General features: G+C 40.0%; 1 protein-coding gene across 2 annotated transcripts in view; it reads left to right on the forward strand.

Moving 5' to 3' along the window:
• Positions 1-15,592, forward strand: part of LOC126475377 (cyclic GMP-AMP synthase-like receptor) — a 353,607-nt gene that overhangs the window by 25,540 nt on the left and 312,475 nt on the right. The gene's annotated exons all lie outside the window — the stretch shown is intronic.

The following is a 15,592-nucleotide window of genomic DNA, read 5'->3' on the forward strand; positions in this document are numbered from 1 at the left end:
AGATCACAGATAGCCTGGGCTTCAGCAGTGGTGATGTTGGGAGTAGGATTAAGGTTTTTTAAGAAGGATTGAGATGCAAGGCTGGAAGTCAGTAATTCCTGGAAGGTTTGGAGAGGGTGATTTTGAGGAAGAGGAGGTGGGTCCCGCTGCGATGGAGGACGGAACTGTTCCAGGCAGGGTTCAATTTGGATGGTGTCTTGGGGAGTTGGATCATTAGGAGTAGGATTAGGATCATTTTTCTTCATGGCAAAGTGATATTTCCAGCAGAGAGCACGAGTGTAGGACAGTAAATCTTTGACAAGGGATGTTTGGTTGAATCTGGGAGTGGGGCTGAAGGTGAGGCCTTTGGATAGGACAGAGGTTTCGGATTGGGAGAGAGGTTTGGAGGAAAGGTTAACTACTGAATTAGGGTGTTGTGGTTCCAGATTGAGTTGATTGGAATTTTGAGGTTTTGGAGGGAGTGGAGCTGGAAGTGGGAGATTGAGTAGATGGGAGAGACTGGGTTTCTGTGCAATGAGAGGAGGTTGAGGTTTGCTGGAAAGGTTGTGAAGGGTGAGTGAGTTGCCTTTCCGGAGGTGGGAAACCAGGAGATTGGATAGTTTTTTGAGGTGGAGGGTGGCATGCTGTTCTAATTTACGGTTGGCCTGTTGGAGGATGCTCTGAACAGCCGGTGTGGATGTGTGTATGTTTTTGTTTGTTTGTGTGTCTATCGACCTGCCAGCGCTTTCGTTCGGTAAGTCACATCATCTTTGTTTTATATATATATATATATATATATATATATATATTTGTGTGTGTGTGTTTGTGTGTTTTTTATTGTCTCTATCAACATACCAATGCTTTCTCGGTTGGTAAGTTACAGCATCTTTGTTTTTATATATATTTTTCCCACGTGGAATGTTTCCCTCTATTATATATATTTCTTTCTTTTAGTTGTCCTTTATACTTTGGTTACCATTGTTGCCACAACTCTGTCATGGTCACTGATACCAGTTTCAATGGGGACATCCTCAAGGAGGTCAGGTCTATTTGTTGGCATTAGATCCAATATATTTTATCATGACTGGGGCTCTAATTATCTGTTCTAGGTAGTTTTCGGAGAAGGCATTTAATAAAGTTTCACAGGATGTCTTATGATGCCAACTACTAACATAACTGTAATTTCCCCAATTGATTGCTGGATAATTAAAGTATCCACTGATGATTAGAATGTGGTTGGGGAACTTACATACAAGTGAACTGAGAACTGAGGTTTTCTCTAAGGTTTTTGGTTACATCATGAGGTGAGTCTGGTGGGTGATAGAAGCATCCAGTTATCATTTTATGCTCACCCCCGATACTGAGTCTTGCCCAAACAATCTCACATGCAGCTTGTCGGTGGGTTTGAGTTCCTTGTCTACTGCAACAAAAAGACCACCACAATTTCCCATTTGTCTGTGTTTTCAATATAAACTAAATTTTTCCCCAAAAATCTCACTGCTATCAATTTCAGGTTTCAAACCAGCTTTCTGTACCTAGCATTATGTGAGCTGCTTTTCATGAGCACTTCAAACTCTGGCACATTGTTGCGAATGTTTACCATTAGGATTGTAATACTCTCACCTGTGGGAGGCATTTATTTCGATCTTACACTGATACTTCTGGGTTCCTACAGCTATCCTTATCTGGATTGGATAGAGTGTCACCTAATCTAAAAAAAAAACCCTGTGTGTGCTCGACACACAGTCAGCTACCTGAGTAACAGCCTCTGATGTTTAGTACACACCTGACCCATTTAGGCGGACACTACAGTTGTCAACCCTATGGTTCAAGACCACGAATTTGCAACCTATCTTGTTACAGAACCTTCGAAGTCTCTGGTTCAGTCCTTCCACTTGACTCAGAAGCAAAGGGCCTCGATCAGTTCTGGGGACAATGCTGCAAATTGTGAGCTTCGTTGAAACTCCATGTGCAAGGCTGGTCTTCTCGACCTTTTCTACCACTCTCTGGAATGACCCAAGATTGTCCTCGGGCCCAGGTAGGAACCATTTGTTCCAGCGTGTGCCACAATCTACAGTTGGTTGTATGCAGCACCCTCAATGGCTGCTGGATTAGCCACTTGAACATGTTGAATGAGGCCCCCAGGCATACACACTGAATGCACCTGATGTCCCTTCCTTTCTCCTGCTGCCATTTCCCTAAGGGATACCATCATTCATCATATGTTTGAACTGCTGATGTTTATTAGACTCCTACCCTTTTGCGTTTGCCACCTCCTGACACCAGATAAAACAGATTTCCCCAAAACAGTTGAAGTGAGTCCCACTGGTTCAGTTCCAGTTTCATTGAAAGACAGCACCTCAGACTTGTTGGTGAGGGGGACTGTACAACACCCTGAGTCCTCCCTAGTCCCCATCCATCTTGTACAGGATGCCTAGATCTACCACTGACACGCCACTTGCAGTCAAATGGACGCTTAATGACAGACCCTGTACTTTCTTCAGAGGAGACAGCATCCACAGGAGAGGAAAGTACCCGAGGTACCTCTGGTACAGTTATCACAGTTACACGACTCTCAGGAGCTCTTCCGACACTGCAGTTCACAGTAGACGCTAATCGTTTGGCAGTAGTCAAGGCGATTTGAAGCTGCTCATGAACATCAACTAACTCATCCCATGTTCGAGAACAGCATTCACAGTGCAGCTGCATTTTGGCTGGTGCAATGTATTACAAGGTTGTGTGCAACATGATTAAAGACGATCGGCACATGATGTGTTGTAAGATAAAACAGTGGCGTATCGACGACTGCAGTACATTCAGTTTTGAATAAACGGTTAGCCATGATAACAATGTGTTCCCAGTGGCTTCTGGCCAATCTGGCTGAAGTTCAGGAACAGGCTTGTGTCAGTTGGTGTAAGGAAATGCTCAAAATTCCCTACAGTGTGTTGTAGCTGAAGACTGAACTTTCTTGTATTCGAACAAGCTGGAATATAAATAGCAGTCAACTGTTTGGTTGTTCTGAGACAAAAGAAACCAACGGAAGTGCTTCGTTTATGAAGCATCTGCATGGTGAAGTACTTAAAAAATAGCTTGTTTCCTTGCTTGCATTGGACATGCTTTAGAAGGTTGTGAAGTGTATACAATTTGTTTGCGACAAGTCATCGGTGATACAACAACAGGAAACATCACGTCACTCTTCGTAACTATGTCAGCTACCACACACAGAGAGTAGGGGAATGAGAATAAACATACTTTGCACATCAAAGTGGGATTGTTACATGACTTTCGAATAATAATATTTATTTTCATATGTTACTAACAACGAAACATATACAGGGTGTACATAAAGTCCGAGAACATTTCAATTATTTGTTGCACAAGAACTAAACATTGTACAGATGTCATACACATTGCATTTTGAAGAGAAACTCTGAAAGTCTTTTTTACAAACATTCGATATGCGAACCTTGAGTGACCCAGCAGACGCCAATATGGCAATCGATTTCTTGCGATACCCATCCCAGCATGGCTTTGTCGACTGTGGCAGTCGCTTCCCGTGTTCTCTCCTGGAGCTCTGCTACAACATGTGGTAGAAGCAGTACATACACCAGATCTTTAATGTGTCCCCACAGAAAAAGGTCACACGGAGTGAGATCTGGTGATTGGGGAGGCCATTTCATGAAACAGCAGTCCCCTTCTGTAGCACGGCGACCATGTTTGCGACTAACACTGACTATCAGCAAATTACCAAACTACGCTGTGGCGGTATACATGAAAAAAAAAAAAAAAAAACTTTCAGGGTTTCTCTTCAAAATGACATTGTATGATATCTATACAATGTTTAGTTCTTGTGCAATAAGTAACTGAAAGTGTTCCTGGACTTTATGTACACCCTGTAATGCACGTCTTTGCTCTGTTTCTAGACTTTTACACTGAAGCGCCAAATAAACTGGAATAGACACACGTATTCAACTACAGAGATTTGTAAACAGCCAGAATATGGCGCTGCAGTTGGCAACGCCTATATAAGTCATCTGGTGCAGTTGTTAAATTGGTTACTGCTGCTACAATGGCAGGCTATCAAGATTTAAGTGAGTTTGAACATGGTGTTATAGTCAGCCCACGAGCGACGAGTCACAGCATCTCCGAGGTAGTGATAAAGTGGGGATTTTCCTGTATGACCATTTCACAAGTGAAGCATGAATATCAGAAAACAGTAAAACATAAAATCTCAGACATCGGTGTGTCCAGAAAAAGATCCTGCAAGAACGGGACCAACGACGACTGAAGAGAATCATTCAGCTAGGCAGAAGTGCAACCCTTCCGCAAATTGCTGCAGATTTCAATGCTGGGCCATCAACAAGAGTGAGAGTGCGAAATATTCAATGAAACATCATCAATATGGGCTTCCAGAGCCGAAAGCCACTCGTGTACCCTTGATTAAAGCACGACACAAAGCTTTATGCCCTGCTTCGGCCCTGGGCCCGTCAACACCGACGATGAATTGCTGATGATTGGAAACATGGTGCCTTATCGGACGAGTCTCATTTCAAATTGTATCGAGCATATGGACGTGTACGGGTATGGAAACAACCTCATGAATCCATACACCCTGCATGTCAGCAGGGGACTGTTCAAGCTGGTGGAGGGTTTGTAATGGTGTGGGGCATGTGCAGTTGGAGTGATATTGGACCCATGATATGTCTAGATATGATTCTGACAGGTGACACGTATGTAAGCATCCTCTCTGATCACCTGCACCCATTCATGTCCATTGTACATTCCAAAGAACTCGGGAAATTCCAGCAGGAACTGTGACACCCCAAATGTCCAGAATTGCTACAGAGTGGTCTCAGGAACACTCTTCTGAGCTTGAACACTTCCGCTGACCACCAGACTCCCCAGACATGAACTTTATTAAGCATATCTGGGATGCCTTGCAACGTGCTATTCACAAGAGATCTCCACCCCCTCGTGCTCTTACGGATTTACAGACAGCCCTACAGGATTCATGATGTCAGTTCCCTCCAGCATTACTTCTGATATTAGCTGAGTCCATGCCATATCGTGTTGCAGTACTTCTGCCTGCTCGCAGGGGCCCTACACAATATTAGGCAAATGTACGAGTGTCTTTAACTCTTCAATGTATTTCTTACTAACAGCGTTGGTGCAAAGAGGAGGGTATTTTTCCATATAGTTATTAAGCAAAACTTCATTGTTTACCGCATTATTCCACTAACTGCAGGCTTTTTTGATGAAAGACTCTAATTTTTAAGCACCATCGCTAGCTGACGAAATTAGAAATGCTATAGGTTTTGGAACAATATGAGCATGTGCTTCTTCCGAAGGTACTGACACTACTTTTCCTCAGTTCCTCACTTAATAAACCATTGTTGCAGAATTCTCTTACAACTGTGTCCGCACATGTTAGTGAGGTGAGACTGTGTAAACCCCGCTGTGTTTTGGCAAAAGAAGCAAAATTTTAGTATGAAAACCAGAGAAATATGTAGGTTTTACTCAAAATTCGCCACTCCTAACGCTTCTCTGAAAGTTAAAGCTGGCCGTTGTGGCTGAGCGGTTATAGGCGCTTCAGTCCGGAACCGCGCTGCTGCTACGGTTGCAGGTTCGAATCCTGCCTCGGGCATGGATATGTGTGACGCCCTTATGTTAGTTAGGTTTAAGTAGTTCTAAGTCTAGGGGACTGATGACCTCAGACGTTAAGTCCCATAGTGCTCAGAGCCATTTGAACCATCTGAAAGCTAAAAATGGTTAACAAGACAGGTGAAAATAAATCGCTGCATTTTTGGCAGAATTCCTTTGAGATACTAACCAAAGCAGAGGAGACAGACCTTTTTGAATGGTCACCATACAAAAGTGAGTGTGGAGCCCCCCCCCCCCTCCCCCCCCTCCCCTCCCTTAATATTTACAAAAAATGTGTGTGTAGGTTTCAGTTTAGAATGGCATTTCCCCTCCAGCATTCAGCATTTTCCCTGCAATGCCTGCCCCTAACCCCTACCACGACCGCTCTCTCCATGCATGTCATACTGTCTGCGTATCTACCGGCTATGCTATTCTGCATGGACTTGAATTGCTATCTTTGGCGAAAATATAAAGCCAGTGAATTTTATCTAAGGTGCTAAGACTTTTTTATTGCACTTTCCTGCTTCCATTTTCCCCAAAAACAATTGTATTTCATGTGATTTGTTGTTCACCTGTATCATCCTTTTTGGACATATAATAACATTTTCTCTTTTACAGTCTTTGAAATCTGCTACAGATATGGCGATATGAGCATCTCTACATCTAGAAACTAATAATACTTCATGAGTTTGCAACTGTATCTATTTCCCAATTCTGCTCAGTTTAATTGGGTATGGATGTATATGTAACACTGATGCTGAGCATTTATTCCTACCACTGGAATTACAGATTTAATGTGCTGTCTATCCTGATCAGTGTCTACTCTTGGATCAGATATACGATAACATGAAGCTATATTCTTACTTGTTATAGGCAGGACATGTTGTAGTCCCTCAGAAAAGTGTCTTTGAGCTTTCTGTAATGCGATCTGCACTTGATGAGGATTTAATAACATCAGACTCAATTACCCATGAGTAGCATGACATATTGCTTCATGCGAAGTCTCAACCTCAATTCTTATGTTATCTAATCTATCTGCTTAAGTTCATAATGATGTAGCTATTAACACTTTTTCATCTAGGCTGCTTAACTGGCTTTGTATTTTTTCTACATCACTATTTAAAACATTCCTGGTGTTACACGCATATTGCTCTAATTCTGCTGTTATGTTTTGTACTGTTTAAGTAACATTGAGTATTCCTTGTTCCATGTTCCCTATACATGTCGTGTGGCAATCTACTTTTGCTTCTGTATTTCTTGCTAACTCTTACACCCTTCCAATTGTACTGTTTAAATTCTTGATATCCTCATTATCTGCTGCTCGAAACACAGTTTCTAGCTGATTCCCAACCACGTTCTTTACGTATTAACTCTTGTGATACAGTTTCTGTTATCAGCTGCAACTGAACCCTCAGTTTCTCATACAAGAGATTTAATTCCCCAACAATCCTCTTTTCTCTACTTGCTTTTGTAAAGTTGCAAACCTATCTTGCAGTCTTTGTACATCATTTCTTACTTCCTCGATATTAAATGTAAACGTAACTGTCCATCTGTGACTCATTAGTAAAATATCTGATTGCCTAGCAAATAAAATTTCATTGTATAACAGTTGCCATATCACATCTCCTCTGCAACAGTGTAGTAGCGCTATGCTCAGAAAACGTTTTCTGGTCAGCATCTTGGCATGCCACCTGAGGGAAATGGGGCACCATCAATCCCCTCCCTCCTTTATACAAGTAAATAAGCACAGAATATGGCAAGTAAAGAAAATTAAGACTAACGTAAGTAACAAACAAATACGATACATGCATTATACCCCAGAACTTACACTATTTACTTCTAGACCTAAGTGCATGAGATACATTTCTGTGATGTATCTGCTTCCATTGTACTTCTTTTCTGTACTCTGAGCTAGACCATATCCATGCTTTGAATCCCCGATTTTTGGGTTTAGACCTTATGTACTATTTTCCCTGCTTCCATTCTTGAAGAGGATAAGCATTTCATCTATAAACCAATACTTAGTAGAAGTTACTGTCTCTGAGTGTATGTTACCTTTTGCACTGTGGCCACAAATGTTTGGGTCTGTAAAGAATCAGTTTATTCAGTTTATATAAAATGGTGCACAGATATCACTGTTTCAACACTAAAACTACCATAGCACATGATCAAAGCACAAAATAAAAAATGTTGAAGCAAAATTTGCCAGCAGGAAAATATAAATAATGAAACGCACACTTTGAACGACAGGCAGTTACTGTCTATTGTCTCGATAATAGTTGAAGATTGAAAACTATGAACAGGGAAGCCAGCTCCTGGGTCACAAATGTAAACACTCCCCATTGCAGTATGTCATATTGTGCACTATATTCAACATAAGATTAATGGCCCAATATGTGCCAATACCCCTGAAGAGGTTACTATGTATTGTGGAAATGTGTGACACTGCTTCCTGCTCTGTGGTGAAATATGGTCATGCAACACCTTTAAAAATGGCAAGAAACAGGTTGTTGTTAACGTTTTCAACAATTTTGCAGAGAAAATCATCTTTGAAGTTTTCCAAGGAAGATATTCAGTAAAGTTAAGGTGTGTTTGTAAATGAATTATATAAATTCTTCTGTTCAGTTATTAAAGAAGAAAGAAGTAGCAAGAGAGAAACAGCGATGCAGACCCCAGAACTCGTAAAAAGAACCCGGGATTATCTTACTCCTAACCAAAAGAGAATTATTCCATGAAGAATAGCAGAATTGAGTGCAATAACGTCGCTATGTGCAGACTTGAAAATAATTTCTCGTGTCGTAGCAGCAAGATTAAAGTAAATCCTGCCAGATGTCCTTGGACTGGAACAGATGTGTAGCATACCTAATAGAAGTGCTATAGATAGAATTTGCTTCTTAAGAGATACGTACTTCTACTCATGGACACATCAGGGCAAACACTGTGACTACTGAACATCAATTTAGAGAAAGCCTTTGATAAAGTCAGCCATCAATACTTATGAACTATGCTAGAGTATTTCCAAATTCCACAAACAAAAATAGATTTACTGTTTACCAGATCAATGCAAAATGGTTTCCAAGATGTGAATTAGAGGACATTTCATAGAAGCATTCCCATTCCAATGTTCAGTCTGACGGGGTTGTCCCTGATACTGTTAATGATATCTTTGAAACCATTAATCCATACAGTCAGCTCCCTGGATTACATGTTGATGCACAACGTTTCACTATGAACGCTTATCTTGATGATGTTAGAACTATAATTACAGAACCCCAAGACATCAAAAAAGTATCAGAAATAATAGATGATTATAAAGAAACAGAAGCGGCAATGATAAACAATCATAAAACACAGTTCATGTGGCTAAATGAAAGTGCCCATTCCATGCCACATCCTTTCAATGAATATGTCAAAATGAAAGTGCTAGGAGTGAAAAGAAGGAAAAATATAAATGAGTTAATTGGCATCAATTCCAAAGAGATGCTAGAAAAAGTAGGAGGCACTCTGACAGAGAATAATTCAAGAAATTTAAACACTATTCAAAGGACTGAATGTGTAAATGCACTGGCCCTATCAAAAAAATGTTCCACAAATTAGACCCATTGATAGTAAATGTATTGCACAAATTGAAAAGTACGTAGGATGGTTTATTCAGAAAGGTATGTTATTTCAGGTACCCAGGGATCAACTTATGAAACCAGTTAACGAATGAGAACTGGCCTTCATAGACTGTGAGGCAAATCTCATAAATATGCTCCAATTACCAGCCAGTCAGATGGACTTAGTAAAGGCTGGGTGAAGTGTCATGACAGGGAACAGAGACAACAGGCGATGCCAGCAATTATAACTTGTGCATTGTAAACTGCAACATATTTCTTAGAGAAGACTACCAATGTAAGATTCTATATGACAAAGAAAAGAATTGAAACCACTGGGAAAAATTCATATCCCTCAACAAACCAAATGAAACCCAAAGACTTAAACTGGAAGACTGACTGGTCAGAGTTTGCAGACAAATACTTATGTTCAAGGTTGTGATCAGCACCTTACATGTTTATAAATTATATAATCTTGGCAGCTCCATGACGCCACAAAATAAAACTGACTAGTAATCCATACTGTGAATACTGTGGAATGGTTGACATTGCCATACATCGTACAGTAAGCTGCAAGAAAATTACAGGTTTATGGAAATGAATAAAGTTTAAATCAGGGCGATTTTTATCAATGAGTGTTAATGGAATAAACACCAAGAAAATAATGTACATGGACATTAACATGTTTTCACCATCCAGCATAACAACACTCACATGTTTTACATATTCTTTAATAAATTACATATTCAGTGAGGAAGGAGATTCTATAAATTACTTTAAGAATACATCATTCATGAAGAACTAGAAATCCTCAACACTAAATACCTACATCATTAAATATAAAATTCGTCTAATATGTCCTAATTAACACATATCTAGTCATCATTTTTATGATTAATACACATCTTCTTGTTTCTAATTACATCTTCCACGCAAAATTCCAATTTTCAATGCAACTATAAATTCTTAGTTATCGATATTTTATAAAAGAATGTTACTAGAGATTGTTTATTTTAAGAGAACATTACAAACTACATTTTTGGCACAAAAATGGAAAATTTGGTACTCTTTATTTGGACTACATCCATTGTTTTATACAACAGATGTGATTATGGGGCTTCAACCTGTGTGGATACATATGGGGGTGTGTGCCCCCCTTTTCGGAGTGCCTGCATTGCCAGCCACGCTGCTCCCGCAAGTCAGCCTGCACGCTATTTGTTCGTTTCTTTCGCCAGTCGGCTCGACTGAATCGAGTCATCAGGTGTATGTATTGTGTATTAAACTGGGGACCTAGAAACTACGGAGAGGCTTCATCCCGCCTTAGCCCACAGTGGTTCACAACCCCACAATAGGCCATAGCAGTCCACCCGCCCCACCGCTGCCCCACACCGAACCCAGAGCTATTGCGCAGCTCTGCTCCCAGTGGACACCATCCCCCCCCCAACCCCCCCTCCCAACCCCCCCCTTCCCCCCCTCCCCTGGGAATGCCTCATACCAGATTATGTGGAGCCAGTGTTTGCGCAGCAATTGCCAACATAGTGTAACTGGCATGGAATAAAGGAACCAGTCTGCATTCGCCGAGGCAGATGGAAAACCACGTTAAAAACCATGCACAGACTGGCTGGCATACTGGACCTCGACACTAATGCACTGGGCAGATTCGTGCTGGGGACCAGCTTGCCTCCCTGCTCAGTAAGTCATCGAGTAGTTGTACTTTCCTATGTATCACGCACATCTGCATCATTGTATTTTGTACATTTCTGTCTGGCACATAGATAGCTATCACATACCTACAAGAAAAGTTGTGGCCATCCTAGTGATCGCGATATGTTATTCTGTCTGGCATTTGTTCGAGAAAACTCACAAATATTCTACTGTTTTCTTGTATGGAGAACCTTCAATACGTAGTGTTATAAATATGGACTATTCGCCAAATAGGAAGGTAGTTTACATTCAGAAACAGAAATATTAAGACTGAAGAATGAATAAATAAATAGTTGGAGTTCTAGCAAGTTCAAGTGTGAAGATTAGTCAAGAGTGTAGCATTACTGGTGAAGTATTAGGTACCACAATTCTAAGGAGATTGGAAAGCCTTTCTCTGTCACTGGAGAACTGTGTGGGTATAGACTGTGGTGGTTGCTCAGTCAGCATTTCAGAATTGAAAGGAGCTGTGGCTACAATAAAAAAGAAAGCTATCATCGTGTAAGTAGCACTGCCAGAGTTACAAGTGGGAGAAACTCACTTGTTAATATTGAAGAAGTAGTATCATTCTTTACAGTGCCTAGCAAGCGGTTCACAACAGTGAAGAGTCACCTAAAACACTCGTTGCAGTCACATTGTCAAACGAGATGGGTTGAGTGACATGATGCTATTATTCAATTCGCAGCTGATCTCCGAACAGTTTGCAAAGTTCTTAAGGAAATACAGTGTTGGAGGGATAAAACAACAACTGCCAAAGCCAATGCTCTCCTTCGAGCTCTCTCTAATTGTGAGTTTATTATCACTCTGTTTACACTGAGTGACATTATTCAGTCAGAAAAATCTTAGAAGATCCTAGCTTGGCTGTCACGATGGCAAAAGCAAAATTAGATTCAATGCTCAAGGAGTACGACAGCATGAGAGTTAATGCTGATAGTCACTTTGCTTGTATTGTTGAAGAGGCGAAGGTTGTTATGTAAGAGTTAGACACGGAGATGAGTGTTCCTCATCTTACAAGCAGACAAAGACACAGGGAAAACTGTGATCATAATGATGGTTCTATGACATATAAGAACTGTTTTTATTCCAACACTGGACTATGTTATGACTGACATGAGAGAACGTTTTGCTGAAGAAAATACTTAGCATTTAAAATTCAACATACTTTTGCCCTCACAACTACTGTAACATGATGGTAATGATCTGGCACCTATATTGAATCAGTGCTTAACTGAACTATCATTCTTTGAAGAAGAATCACTCTTTGTAATTAAAAAGAGAGTAATGGGAGAGATTTTTCAATACAAGTAAATGATCATAAACGACCTTAATGATTATGGTTCAGTTATGCAAGCATTGTCTGTTTGTCCTAGATCTGAGTATCCTACTTTGCACATGGTGTACAAAATATTTGCTTGTCTAGTTCCACCTATTGCTATGGTGGAAAGACTTTTTCAACATTATGGTGTACAAAGACATGGCTGAGGTCGACAATGGAGGAGGATCAACTTAATGCCTTAGCTCTGTTGAACACTCACCCTGACGTTGATTGTCCTATTGATGATGAAATTAACCAATTTGCCAGGAAGAATATATGCATAGAATACATCATTTAAGGAAGAGAACCACAATTGCAACTTTTTTTATATCATAAGAGGGCATTGTCTTGTATATGTGTATAATCAGTTTAAATAAAACTTTGTTAAACTTTGCATGTGACTTGATTATTTTTATTCTGGTAAAAGCAAAGGTAACTCAAGATATCTTTAGCACCCCCTCCTTGAGGTTTTTCTGTATCCGCCACTGGCTGCAACTCATAGGTATGAGGACTTCTGGTAACATGACCCAAATTTGCTGCCAGGACACTTGGAGTGCTACAAAATTATCAATCCATCATCTCCATTTCATACTGGCTGATTTTTAGTCTTCCATCTTTGTTTTTGTTTTGCAGTTAACAGAAGCTGTGTTCATCACAATGTACTTCTGATTATGACTTTTCATGTGCATTGCACTCTTTGAATTGCACTGTAAATATGTTGCTCATGCTCTAATTGATTTTTGCTCATATTCATAATATCATATTTGGTAAATGATTCCATATTTCGTTGTGTTTCATAAAAAACAGAAGCTGGTTTTGTCACAAAGTCTTCTGTGGATTTTTGTATATTCGTTACTGCTTACAAATCTGTATGTGAACTGCACAATTTAATTGTGTGATAAGGTTATTGCTTTTATTCCACTTTATTTTTGTTAGTGTCTGTATTCCGTACTTTTTTGTATTTAATGGAGGATATATTAGGAGTTTTTGATAGTATTGGTATTCTTCTTTATCACAGCTTGTCACAGAAAGAGTATGTAATTCTGCTTTGAATGACATTGCTTCTTGCCACTGAGTGCTGTGCATTTGACTGTGGCTTGCAGAGTATGGAAGTTGATGCTTTATAGTCTTCATAGTGAGAACATTCTTCCTTGAAAGTGCTAAAAATGTGACAGTAGTTATGTTTTCACATGTTATTAACAGTTACCTGTAGTACAACAAGTACATTTTAGCAGAAGTCAATGAAAATTTTGGTGACTGTCATTGAATGAAAGAGTATGAAAAATGAATGGGAAACAAAGTATCATAGAAAACAAGCAGTATACTCACAGTGCTTTTAAATTGAGCAGTTCACACATGCATTTGTAACCAATAACAAACAGGTATGAGTCCACAGAATACTATGCACCAAAAGTAGCTTCTGTTTGATATTTATGGAATCATTTACCCCACCAATATTAGAGATGAGAGCAAAACTTAGTATGTAAATATTAACATATATATAATATAATATATAAATGTGAGCAACATATGTCCAAATCAATTCAAAAAGAGCAATACACACAAGAAAGCTGTAATCCATATCCTAATTTCACTACTGAGTTTTACAAATAAACAAATTTTACCACCAGACTATCAGACCCATCCATAAAGTATAACTGAAAAATATCATCATTTAGTACTCATATTTCGCAAAGCAAGAATACTGTCAGGCCACTTGGAGTGCTAGCATTGGTCTATTTCCCTATCATAACATGAGCCTTGCATTCTTTTACTCTATTGTTTTGTGGATGTGATCTCACATGAGCCAGAGGAATAAGGATTGTGGAAAGAAGGAAAACAATCATTTTCATGGCATTGAAAATGCCATGCAAATTTTTACAGTTGTCACCGTACCACTATAATATGAACCGCTATAACTCATCTGGAACCAAGTTAAGGATTTTTTCACAAGAAACAACAAGACATTTAAATGGTCAAACATACTGGAACAAATGTTTGAAGCTTTGACACATATCACTACTGACCTCTGACGCACTGCAGAACAGCACATCATAAAAAAAGGATGAAAAATATGGTGCTTGGGTGGCTTCATGGATTCTGTTGTTGACTACCTCATTATCGCCATAGGTGATGACAGTTCCGGTATGAAATTATATTTCTTTGGTTAGGGTGTGGGAGGAGTTCACAGATTACCAGGCGTCAGACGGTAGGTAATATCTTTTGTGGCTTCAATATTATTTATACCGATAAGGTGAAACTCCTGCAGTATACTTTTACGTAACACGTAGCTCATGCTGAAAAATTACCCTGTGTTCAAGTTAGGAATTTTCATCATTCTTGTTTTTAATTACCATGCTATGTTAGTGAAGAATGACATCGTGTAATGTTTTCCATCTGGTCCCCTAAGAAGCATATTGACAGAGTTTTGGCATACATTATTTCATTCTGTTTAAAAATTAAATGATGTTTGAAGCTACACTACTGGCCATTAAAATTGCTACACCAAGAAGAAATGCAGATGATAAACCGGTATTCATTGGACAAATATATTATACTAGAACTGACATGTGATTACATTTTCACACAATTTGGGCTCATAGATCCTGAGAAATCAGTACCCAGAACAACCACCTCTGGCCGTAATGATGGCATTGATATGCCTGGGCATTGAGTCAAACAGAGCTTGGATGGCGCGTACAGGTACAGCTGCCCATGCAGCTTCAACACGATACCACAGTTCATCAAGAGTAGTGACTGGCGTATTGTGATGAGCCAGTTGCTCGGCCACCATTGACCAGACGTTTTCAAATGGTGAGAGATCTGGAGAATGTGCTGGCCAGGGCAGCAGTTGAACATTTTCTGTATCCAGAAAGGCCCGTACAGGACCTGCAACATGCGGTCGTGCATTATCCTGCTGAAATGTAGGGTTTCGCAGGGATCGAATGAAGTGTAGAGCCATGGGTCGTAACACATTTGAAATGTAACATCCACTGTTCAAAGTATCGTCAATGCGAACAAGAGGTGACTGAGACATGTAACCAATGGCACCCCATACGATCACGCCGGGTGATACGCCAGTATGGCGATGACGAATACACACTTCCAATGTGCATTCACGGCGATGTCACCAAACACAGATGCGACCATCATGATGCTGTAAACAGAACCTCAATTCATCTGAAAAAATGCCATTTGGTCATTTGTGCACCCAGGTTTGTCATTGAGTACGCCATCGCAGGCACTCCTGTCTGTGATGCAGCATCAAGGGTAACCGTAGCCATGGTCTCCGAGCTGATGGTCCATGCTGCTGCAAACATCATTGAACTGTTCATGCCGATGATTGTTGTCTTGCAAACGC

Source organism: Schistocerca serialis, chromosome 4 (genome assembly GCF_023864345.2).
Source record: "Schistocerca serialis cubense isolate TAMUIC-IGC-003099 chromosome 4, iqSchSeri2.2, whole genome shotgun sequence".
In the NCBI taxonomy this organism is placed as follows: Eukaryota; Metazoa; Arthropoda; class Insecta; order Orthoptera; family Acrididae; genus Schistocerca; species Schistocerca serialis.